This window comes from Sorex fumeus, unplaced genomic scaffold, assembly GCF_029834395.1.
Source record: "Sorex fumeus unplaced genomic scaffold, SorFum_2.1 ptg000061l, whole genome shotgun sequence".
NCBI classification, from domain to species: domain Eukaryota; kingdom Metazoa; phylum Chordata; class Mammalia; order Eulipotyphla; family Soricidae; genus Sorex; species Sorex fumeus.
Genome location: NW_026606118.1, coordinates 43,156,660 through 43,166,319, shown reverse-complemented (window position 1 = coordinate 43,166,319; position 9,660 = coordinate 43,156,660).

The window sequence follows — 9,660 nt, the reverse complement described above, 5'->3', positions numbered from 1 at the left end:
CATTAAGTCCTTGTGCTTCTGGGGCCGTGGCTGTGCTGGAGAGCCGCTCGTGGGTGGTGACTGGTGACCTTGGTAGGGCGTGAAGGACGGACCGGAACGCCCCCCTTCCCATGAGGTTTTAGTCGCCCCCACACCCCCGGCTCATACCTGCTGTCCACAAGGCTCCCATGTGGCCGCCATCTTTCTTTCCAGAGGGAGGAGGGCGGAAGGGAGCAACACCCTTTCCCCTCTGGGCAGAAATGATTGCCTGGATTAACGCATAGTCCTTTCACTTTTCTGTTCCAAGCTGCTGGGTTCTGCATTAAGCCCTTGTGCTTCTGGGGCTGTGGCCGTGCTGGAGAGCCGCTCGTGGGGGGCAACTGGTGACCTCGGTAGGGCGTGAAGGACGGACCGGAACGCCCCCCTTCCCATGAGGTTTTAGTCGCCCCCACACCCCCGGCTCATACCTGCTGTCCACAAGGCTCCCATGCGGCCGCCATCCTTCTTTCCAGAGAAGAGAGGGCGAATGGGGCAACACCATTTCCCCTCCGGCAGACTTGATGGCCTGGATTAACGCATAGTCCTTTCAGTTTTCTGCTCTAAGCTGCTGGGTTCTGCATTAAGTACTTGTGTTTCTGGGGCTGTGGCCGTGCTCCAAACTTAACTCTGACTTTCAGGGAGAAAGATTGGGTGGTTTACTTCTCATTGGTTACTTTGTATATAGAGAGATGTGGCGCGGCCGCGTAAGCGGCCGCGCGGTTTTGAGAAAAAGTCCTAGTTCCCGCATACTCGAGCTGTGTTTGTAGAGGCTTCTGGTCACCGGGGTTCCATCTGGGGGAGGCGAGATGCGGCGCCTACTCCATCTGGAACTTGCGGGTGAACTTGGCTCTTTTTGGAACCTGTTTTTTCTTTTTTTTTTTTCCTCCGGGATCCCGCACCCTCCATGTGTTCTTTCTCTTATGCTTAAGGCTTCAAAGATGGCGCTGGGGGGCGGGCTGTGGGCATGACTTCCGGAATCAGAGGTTACCTGGGAGGTGTAGTCCCGCAGATTTGAGAAAAAGTCCTCGTTCCCGCATACTCGAGCTGTGTTTGTAGAGGCTTCTGGTCACCGGGGTTCCATCTGGGGGAGGCGAGATGCGGCGCCTACTCCATCTGGAACTTGCGGGTGAACTTGGCTCTTTTTGGAACCTGTTTTTTCTTTTTTTTTTTCCCTCCGGGATCCCGCACCCTCCATGTGTTCTTTCTCTTATGCTTAAGGCTTCAAAGATGGCGCTGGGGGGCGGGCTGTGGGCATGACTTCCGGAATCAGAGGTTACCTGGGAGGTGTAGTCCGGCAGATTTGAGAAAAAGTCCTCGTTCCCGCATACTCGAGCTGTGTTTGTAGAGGCTTCTGGTCACCGGGGTTCCATCTGGGGGAGGCGAGATGCGGCGCCTACTCCATCTGGAACTTGCGGGTGAACTTGGCTCTTTTTGGAACCTGTTTTTTCTTTTTTTTTTTTTCCTCCGGGATCCCGCACCCTCCATGTGTTCTTTCTCTTATGCTTAAGGCTTCAAAGATGGCGCTGGGGGGCGGGCTGTGGGCATGACTTCCGGAATCAGAGGTTACCTGGGAGGTGTAGTCCCGCAGATTTGAGAAAAAGTCCTCGTTCCCGCATACTCGAGCTGTGTTTGTAGAGGCTTCTGGTCACCGGGGTTCCATCTGGGGGAGGCGAGATGCGGCGCCTACTCCATCTGGAACTTGCGGGTGAACTTGGCTCTTTTTGGAACCTGTTTTTTCTTTTTTTTTTTTCCTCCGGGATCCCGCACCCTCCATGTGTTCTTTCTCTTATGCTTAAGGCTTCAAAGATGGCGCTGGGGGGCGGGCTGTGGGCATGACTTCCGGAATCAGAGGTTACCTGGGAGGTGTAGTCCGGCAGATTTGAGAAAAAGTCCTCGTTCCCGCATACTCGAGCTGTGTTTGTAGAGGCTTCTGGTCACCGGGGTTCCATCTGGGGGAGGCGAGATGCGGCGCCTACTCCATCTGGAACTTGCGGGTGAACTTGGCTCTTTTTGGAACCTGTTTTTTCTTTTTTTTTTTCCCTCCGGGATCCCGCACCCTCCATGTGTTCTTTCTCTTATGCTTAAGGCTTCAAAGATGGCGCTGGGGGGCGGGCTGTGGGCATGACTTCCGGAATCAGAGGTTACCTGGGAGGTGTAGTCCGGCAGATTTGAGAAAAAGTCCTCGTTCCCGCATACTCGAGCTGTGTTTGTAGAGGCTTCTGGTCACCGGGGTTCCATCTGGGGGAGGCGAGATGCGGCGCCTACTCCATCTGGAACTTGCGGGTGAACTTGGCTCTTTTTGGAACCTGTTTTTTCTTTTTTTTTTTTCCTCCGGGATCCCGCACCCTCCATGTGTTCTTTCTCTTATGCTTAAGGCTTCAAAGATGGCGCTGGGGGGCGGGCTGTGGGCATGACTTCCGGAATCAGAGGTTACCTGGGAGGTGTAGTCCGGCAGATTTGAGAAAAAGTCCTCGTTCCCGCATACTCGAGCTGTGTTTGTAGAGGCTTCTGGTCACCGGGGTTCCATCTGGGGGAGGCGAGATGCGGCGCCTACTCCATCTGGAACTTGCGGGTGAACTTGGCTCTTTTTGGAACCTGTTTTTTCTTTTTTTTTTTTCCTCCGGGATCCCGCACCCTCCATGTGTTCTTTCTCTTATGCTTAAGGCTTCAAAGATGGCGCTGGGGGGCGGGCTGTGGGCATGACTTCCGGAATCAGAGGTTACCTGGGAGGTGTAGTCCGGCAGATTTGAGAAAAAGTCCTCGTTCCCGCATACTCGAGCTGTGTTTGTAGAGGCTTCTGGTCACCGGGGTTCCATCTGGGGGAGGCGAGATGCGGCGCCTACTCCATCTGGAACTTGCGGGTGAACTTGGCTCTTTTTGGAACCTGTTTTTTCTTTTTTTTTTTTCCTCCGGGATCCCGCACCCTCCATGTGTTCTTTCTCTTATGCTTAAGGCTTCAAAGATGGCGCTGGGGGGCGGGCTGTGGGCATGACTTCCGGAATCAGAGGTTACCTGGGAGGTGTAGTCCGGCAGATTTGAGAAAAAGTCCTCGTTCCCGCATACTCGAGCTGTGTTTGTAGAGGCTTCTGGTCACCGGGGTTCCATCTGGGGGAGGCGAGATGCGGCGCCTACTCCATCTGGAACTTGCGGGTGAACTTGGCTCTTTTTGGAACCTGTTTTTTCTTTTTTTTTTTTCCTCCGGGATCCCGCACCCTCCATGTGTTCTTTCTCTTATGCTTAAGGCTTCAAAGATGGCGCTGGGGGGCGGGCTGTGGGCATGACTTCCGGAATCAGAGGTTACCTGGGAGGTGTAGTCCGGCAGATTTGAGAAAAAGTCCTCGTTCCCGCATACTCGAGCTGTGTTTGTAGAGGCTTCTGGTCACCGGGGTTCCATCTGGGGGAGGCGAGATGCGGCGCCTACTCCATCTGGAACTTGCGGGTGAACTTGGCTCTTTTTGGAACCTGTTTTTTCTTTTTTTTTTTTCCTCCGGGATCCCGCACCCTCCATGTGTTCTTTCTCTTATGCTTAAGGCTTCAAAGATGGCGCTGGGGGGCGGGCTGTGGGCATGACTTCCGGAATCAGAGGTTACCTGGGAGGTGTAGTCCGGCAGATTTGAGAAAAAGTCCTCGTTCCCGCATACTCGAGCTGTGTTTGTAGAGGCTTCTGGTCACCGGGGTTCCATCTGGGGGAGGCGAGATGCGGCGCCTACTCCATGTGGAACTTGCGGGTGAACTTGGCTCTTTTTGGAACCTGCTTTTTCTTTTTTTTTTTTTCCTCCGGGATCCCGCACCCTCCATGTGTTCTTTCTCTTATGCTTAAGGCTTCCATGACTTCATCTTTTCTAAGAGCTACATAGTACTCCATTGTGTAGATGTACCAAAGTTTCTTTAACCAGTCATCTGTTCTTGGGCACTCAGGTTTCTTCCAGATTCTGGCTACTGTAAAGAGTGCTGCAATGAACAAACAAGTGCAGATGTCACTTCGACTACACATTTTTGCCTCTCTGGGGTATATTCCCAGGAGTGGTATTGCTGGGTCAAATGGGAGCTCAATTTCTAATTTTTTGAGAAACGTCCATACTGTTTTCCAAAAGGGCTGAACTAGTCGGCATTCCTACCAAGAGTGAAGGAGTGTCCCTTTCTCGCCACATCCGCGCCAGCATCGGTTGCTTTTGTTCTTTTGAATGTGGGCCAGTCTCTGAGGTGTGAGATGGTATCTCATTGTGGTTTTGATCTGCATCTCCCTGATGATTAATTATGTAGAGCATTTTCTCATGTGCTTTTTTGCCATTTGGATGTCTAAAAGTAGTATTTTTGTATGTTATCAGGACTTTTCAGAACTCTTATTGTGTTGGTACCACTTTAAAGTTCCCTTCCATGAATGAGCAACAAGGTTCTGAATATACTTGGGTTTCGGTGATCCTGTCTCAAGTCATCAAACCTAGAATCTGTACTTCAGCGCAAATTTCATGATGAAGTGGTGCTTCATTCATACTCCTATTCCATGATATGAACGTCCTATTATTTTTTCAAGAAAGTGAATAAATTGAGACTACACTACTTTACAATGCTATGCTCTGTATGGAACTTAATAGTTTAAAACATCTATTTTTTTTTTTAAAAAAAGCTTTAGTTTGGAGCAGGTTGAATCTGGGTCATAGCCTGTACTGCTCAGGGATTACTCCTGTGTCTGTGCTAGGGATCACTGCTGAAGGTGCTTAGGAGATCATACGTGATACTAAAGATCAAACTGAGGTCAGCTGTGCGCAGGGCCAGTGCCTTACAAATGGACTATCCTTCTGTCCCACGTCTCTTCTTTTTTAGTTCAGTTTACACAGAAACTCTTTCAAATACAAAGAAAACCAAAAAAACAGCAGCACCCCATGACAAACAGTAAGAACTACAACTTTGCCTCCACTTCTAACACAGGGCCTTGTCCATTATACTTAGAATAGCCAGTAACAATGCCTTGCCTCTTGCTGGTAGGTGCACTGTTGTTGCACCACTACTTGTGTGGAGGGAATATCTCATTTCCCAGGGACTGATTTCTTCCTTGGTTCCTTTTTAGTGATGAATTTCCTGGGGATGGAGACTTCCCTGCCATCGCGAGCTTCAGGTCCTACATTGGGTCTGACACAAATTTCAGAAATGCCCACATCATGCAGTAGCAGGATTCAAAGACCTGAGAGGAATCCACCACCTGAGCTTCGGGAAGTTCCCATGATATCTGCAGCCCAAAGTAACCAGGCGCTGACCTCAACTCCAACTCAGGAACAAAAAGTTACGAATTTTGACCAGATGAAAACGGGGCTCTCAAAATCTCTGAAGACCTATCAGAGCCCAGAAGACCTAGAACAATGCAAAGATCTGCAGGTAATGAACACCACTGACACCATCACTCTGAAGCAGGTGCATGAAAATTCAAGTGGCACTAAGGGGACCTCCCATCAAATACGGAAGAACAAAAATGAGGCTTCTGAACCTCTTGAGGGAGAACCCAAGGCCAAAATCCAACCAAAAGTCCAAGAATGCTTGCTAGGGGGAGCGGGGATTGTTCGTAATGCTGCAGTCAGTGATAGGTGTCCTTTGACCATGGCCAAAACTAACAGCAAACCTCAGAAAGCTGCATCCAGCAGGATCAGCAAGACAAAGAGCCACGGGCAGGAGAAGATAGAAAAAACCAGAGTAAACTCTAAGAAAGCTAAGGAGTGTAAGCAGCCAGGGATCAAGGTCAAGACAGAAGAGAAGCCCACCATTGGCAAGATGAAACGTAAGAAAAGTCAACGTGAGCTTTGCCAACAGGCCTTTTAAAAGCCCCGCAGCTGCCTAGGCATGCACATGCTGGAGTCTGTGCAAGTGTTTCATGCTCTGGGGAAGAAGAGTGATCCAAAACCTGGAATCTCTTCCTCCCAGGTCCTGGCTAGCTCAAAGAAGCCCAAAGATGTCAAGCCATCCTCAGCTGTCAAGCCATGGCTAGGTGCTACACGGGATGGAAAAGGCCTTGAGAAAACTCAGGTCAAAGCACAGAAACCAAGTAGCCGTGCTGAAAAACTTTCATCTCCACCCCAGTCTGAGCTGCCACCTCCTGGGAAGGTCAAATTGGTACCTTTGCCGTTTCTGACCATGGAGAGGCCTCAAGCTCGACCTGTTCCTCGGAGACCACAGTCTGTGGCCTCACATCGTCCTGCTGCAGCTTACCCTGCCAAGCCCGGTTCTACCAATGCAGCTCAGCCAACTGCTGCCAATTCTTCCCGGCCAACCACTGCATTTTTGCCTGGTCCTGCCAAACCTGCTCAGTCCATTTCAACCAACCCTTCTCGACCAGGTTTGCTGAACCCTACTAGCCGGCCCTTTCCTCAGCCTGCAGCTTCTAGACCTGCTCCCTACAAGACAAGAGCTAGCACTTCTCTCCAGCGGGAGACTCCTCCTGTGTCTGTGAACAAGCGCCAGTCTCCACCCAAACGTAAGAGTCAGTTTCTTCTTCAAGACTTCCGTTTCCAACCAATTCCATGGAGAAAGCCCAATGTTCCCGAGCCAGTCATGTCAAAGCCCATCACCAAGGAGCAGAGACCAGAGCGTGAGGCTATGAAAAGGAAGGCTCAGCAGGAGCGTGAGAACGCTGCCAAACACACCTCTTTGGGGAAAGTGCAGTTCTTTATTGAGAGAGAAAAAGAGATGGACATCTCTCTCTACTATGGCCACATAATGTGAGTAGCTGGAATGGGAGGTTCCACTTGAGGTACCAGATGGTTTCCTTAGACAAACACAGAAATGTCATACACAGTTTATTTATTCTAATACAATTTTAACGAATTGAGGTGATGCATCGTAGTTAATTGGTTGTTAATAAAAGTTCTGAAGTTTGAGATGCTGTCAAATGTGGTTGTTTTTGGGAGTGGCTGGGGGTTGAAGGATGGCATGGGAAAGAATGGTAAGTTATAGCGAGGACAAAGGGGGAATAGACAAGACTCTGAGAAAGAGAAACTTGGTCCAGGGTTATAAAGCCCATCAGAGGAGAAATTGCATGGGCCTGATGAGGAGTGGGGCAGGGTCAGAGGAAGAGTATAGCAGACAGGGCATTTGCTCTGCAATTAAGAAGGACCCAGTTCAATTCTTGCAATCCTTTATGGTCCCCAGAGACCCACCAGATGTGAAACTGGAGCGCAGAGCCAGGAGTAAGACCAAACACAGTTAAGTATGCCCCATCCCTGGTGTCCTCCAAAAAAAAAAATGGGAGAAATGGCACGGTCTGGAGATCTGGATTAAAAGAATAAATTTGGAATAGGCTAAAGAAGGCAGATTAGTCTAAGGTGACAGAAGGAAAGTTAAAATTCTTTCACGGAGGCTGTTTTTATGCCTCATGGGCACCTTTGGAAAATAACGAAATTTGAGACACATCTCTAAAAGGTTTGGGTGGTCTATCCATAAACTATGGCTGGGGGATGCGAACACATAGACTGGGGAATGAATCTTCCAGAGGAGTGGTCAACGCCCTCAGAGTCATTCAAGGATGACTCTTAACAGGGACCAAGCCGAGAGAACAGTTGCAGCATGAAGCCTGAAGATCAGCTCCTGGGAGATGTAGAGATAAGTCAGCATGTACTCAGGCCCTCTGTTCAGCACCCCTAGCTGCACCATTTCACTTATTCCCAACAATATTCAGAGTCGCTATCACGATGACACTTTGCTAGCTAATTTCAACAATGAGATCCATTGCCTCTGTAAGTCTTTGGATTTGAAAACTCCCCATGCTGGCCAAGCCTGCTTTCAGGCATCGACATCTGGACATTTCTGGCGGGTGGGAGGAGCTCAAATTATATTACCTTGAGGGGCTGCTCTGTGGTCTTCCATGGTCCCTGGTGCCTGTAGCCTTCTCTAAACATCGCTGTTAACTGCATCTCACACAAGAACCAACGTTATCAATGGCGTTGGGGCTGCTTTGCTGGATGTTTGTTTTGATTGGTAGAAGTAGAGTAGCAAGGACTAGGGACGCAATTAGAGATTATAGGGTACCACATTCAGACATGCGCACTAGGTCACCACTCCCAAAGAGGTTGGTACCGCTTGACCTTGAGCCTGGAAGGTGGTGGCGGAAAGAGATGGTCCTAGGAGAGTTAATGGGGTGATGGATGGATGGGAAGGAAACCGGGAAGGGTAGGTAACTGGACAGCTGGTGATCAGTATGGGATAGTTGGTAGATGTTTTTTAATTACGCTAACATGTTTTTCGTAAATGATAAGCAAAACAAAAATACGAAAATAAGATAGGTTCCAAAGAACAGGTTACATATAAGACAGAGAGAGCTGAAAGGGCTGGCATTCCTTCTGGAGCTTTCAATCATACCATTTACTAAAGATGGTATTTTCAAATCATGTAGCTGTGGAGAGGAATAGTGAGAAACAGAATGCCACCAGAAAAGCAAACTGGATGACCACCTTTAATAAAAACCAGGTGAAAGGTGTTCACATGGATCCCAAGTGCAAGTGGGTTAACAGGAACATATATTTAACTAAGTCTGCTTGGTACCAGTAACTACTTTGGGGGAAATGTAGGAACATGAATGCAGTTTCTGACAGACCTGAGACTTAACTTCTAACAAGTTTTCCCAGGAAAGAGTAGTTGACTGGCTGGGAACAGAACAACTTGAAAAGTGTTTTGCTACCTTTCATGTATGGCTAGACGAACATAATCCCAGTAAGCTCTCCAAACGAACAAGCTTCAACTCCCTTGAAGGAAAGTTGTATTCACTGAGGAAAAACTGCTGGGATAAAAGTCCAAAATGATGGGAAAACAGATAATAAGTGCAAAAGGAAGGACTTGAAATTTGGGTTCCTCTGAAAACAAAGCTTGAAACAACAATATCTGGTGAGTACATGATTTCTTGGGAATGGCATCTGAGGAGAAAAAGGGTGATATCAGGGATGTGAATAGGGAACATCCAAGTTAAGGAAGACTTAGCTAGCTGACTACCCTATGAGCAACATGGTTCCAAGGCTACCAGAATTTACCAAGGAATTTACTTTAATTTTCTTTCTTTTATATGGCCAATTGCAATATGTATTCTTTGCCTTCTTCAACGACAATTTGGAGTGTTCATTTCTTTCTCAATTTTCTGTTCACTTGTGTAAGCATCTTAAACAGCTGCTGGATAACAGAATTATTTGATCAGACTTATTTTTTACTATAATGTTTAGTTGAGATTACTGAAAACTAGGTCTAAAGTAAGTTTGTTTTGATTGGTAGAAGTAGAGTAGCAAGGACTAGGGACGCAATTAGAGATTATAGGGTACCACATTCAGTTCCTAATAAAACAAGTAAAGGACAGTGTCCCAAATAGACTATTGAAAAAGATTTCCATCTCTATTTAACATGTAAATTCAGCATATTTTATATTAAATTAAAATTAATTAATATTCCTGTATTTGTTCTTTTAAGGACATTCAAGATTGCTTAAGGAAACAAACACTGCCTATGAAATCATAACAACTTAATCATAAAAACCTGATTACTACTTATGTTTCCAAGAATGTTTGGAATGCTAAGAATGATTCCCGTTGATCTCATATGTCACATATGCATGAACTTGTATGATGCCTATCTTTCTCTGTCTACTTTATGTCACTAAACTTAATACCCTCAGGT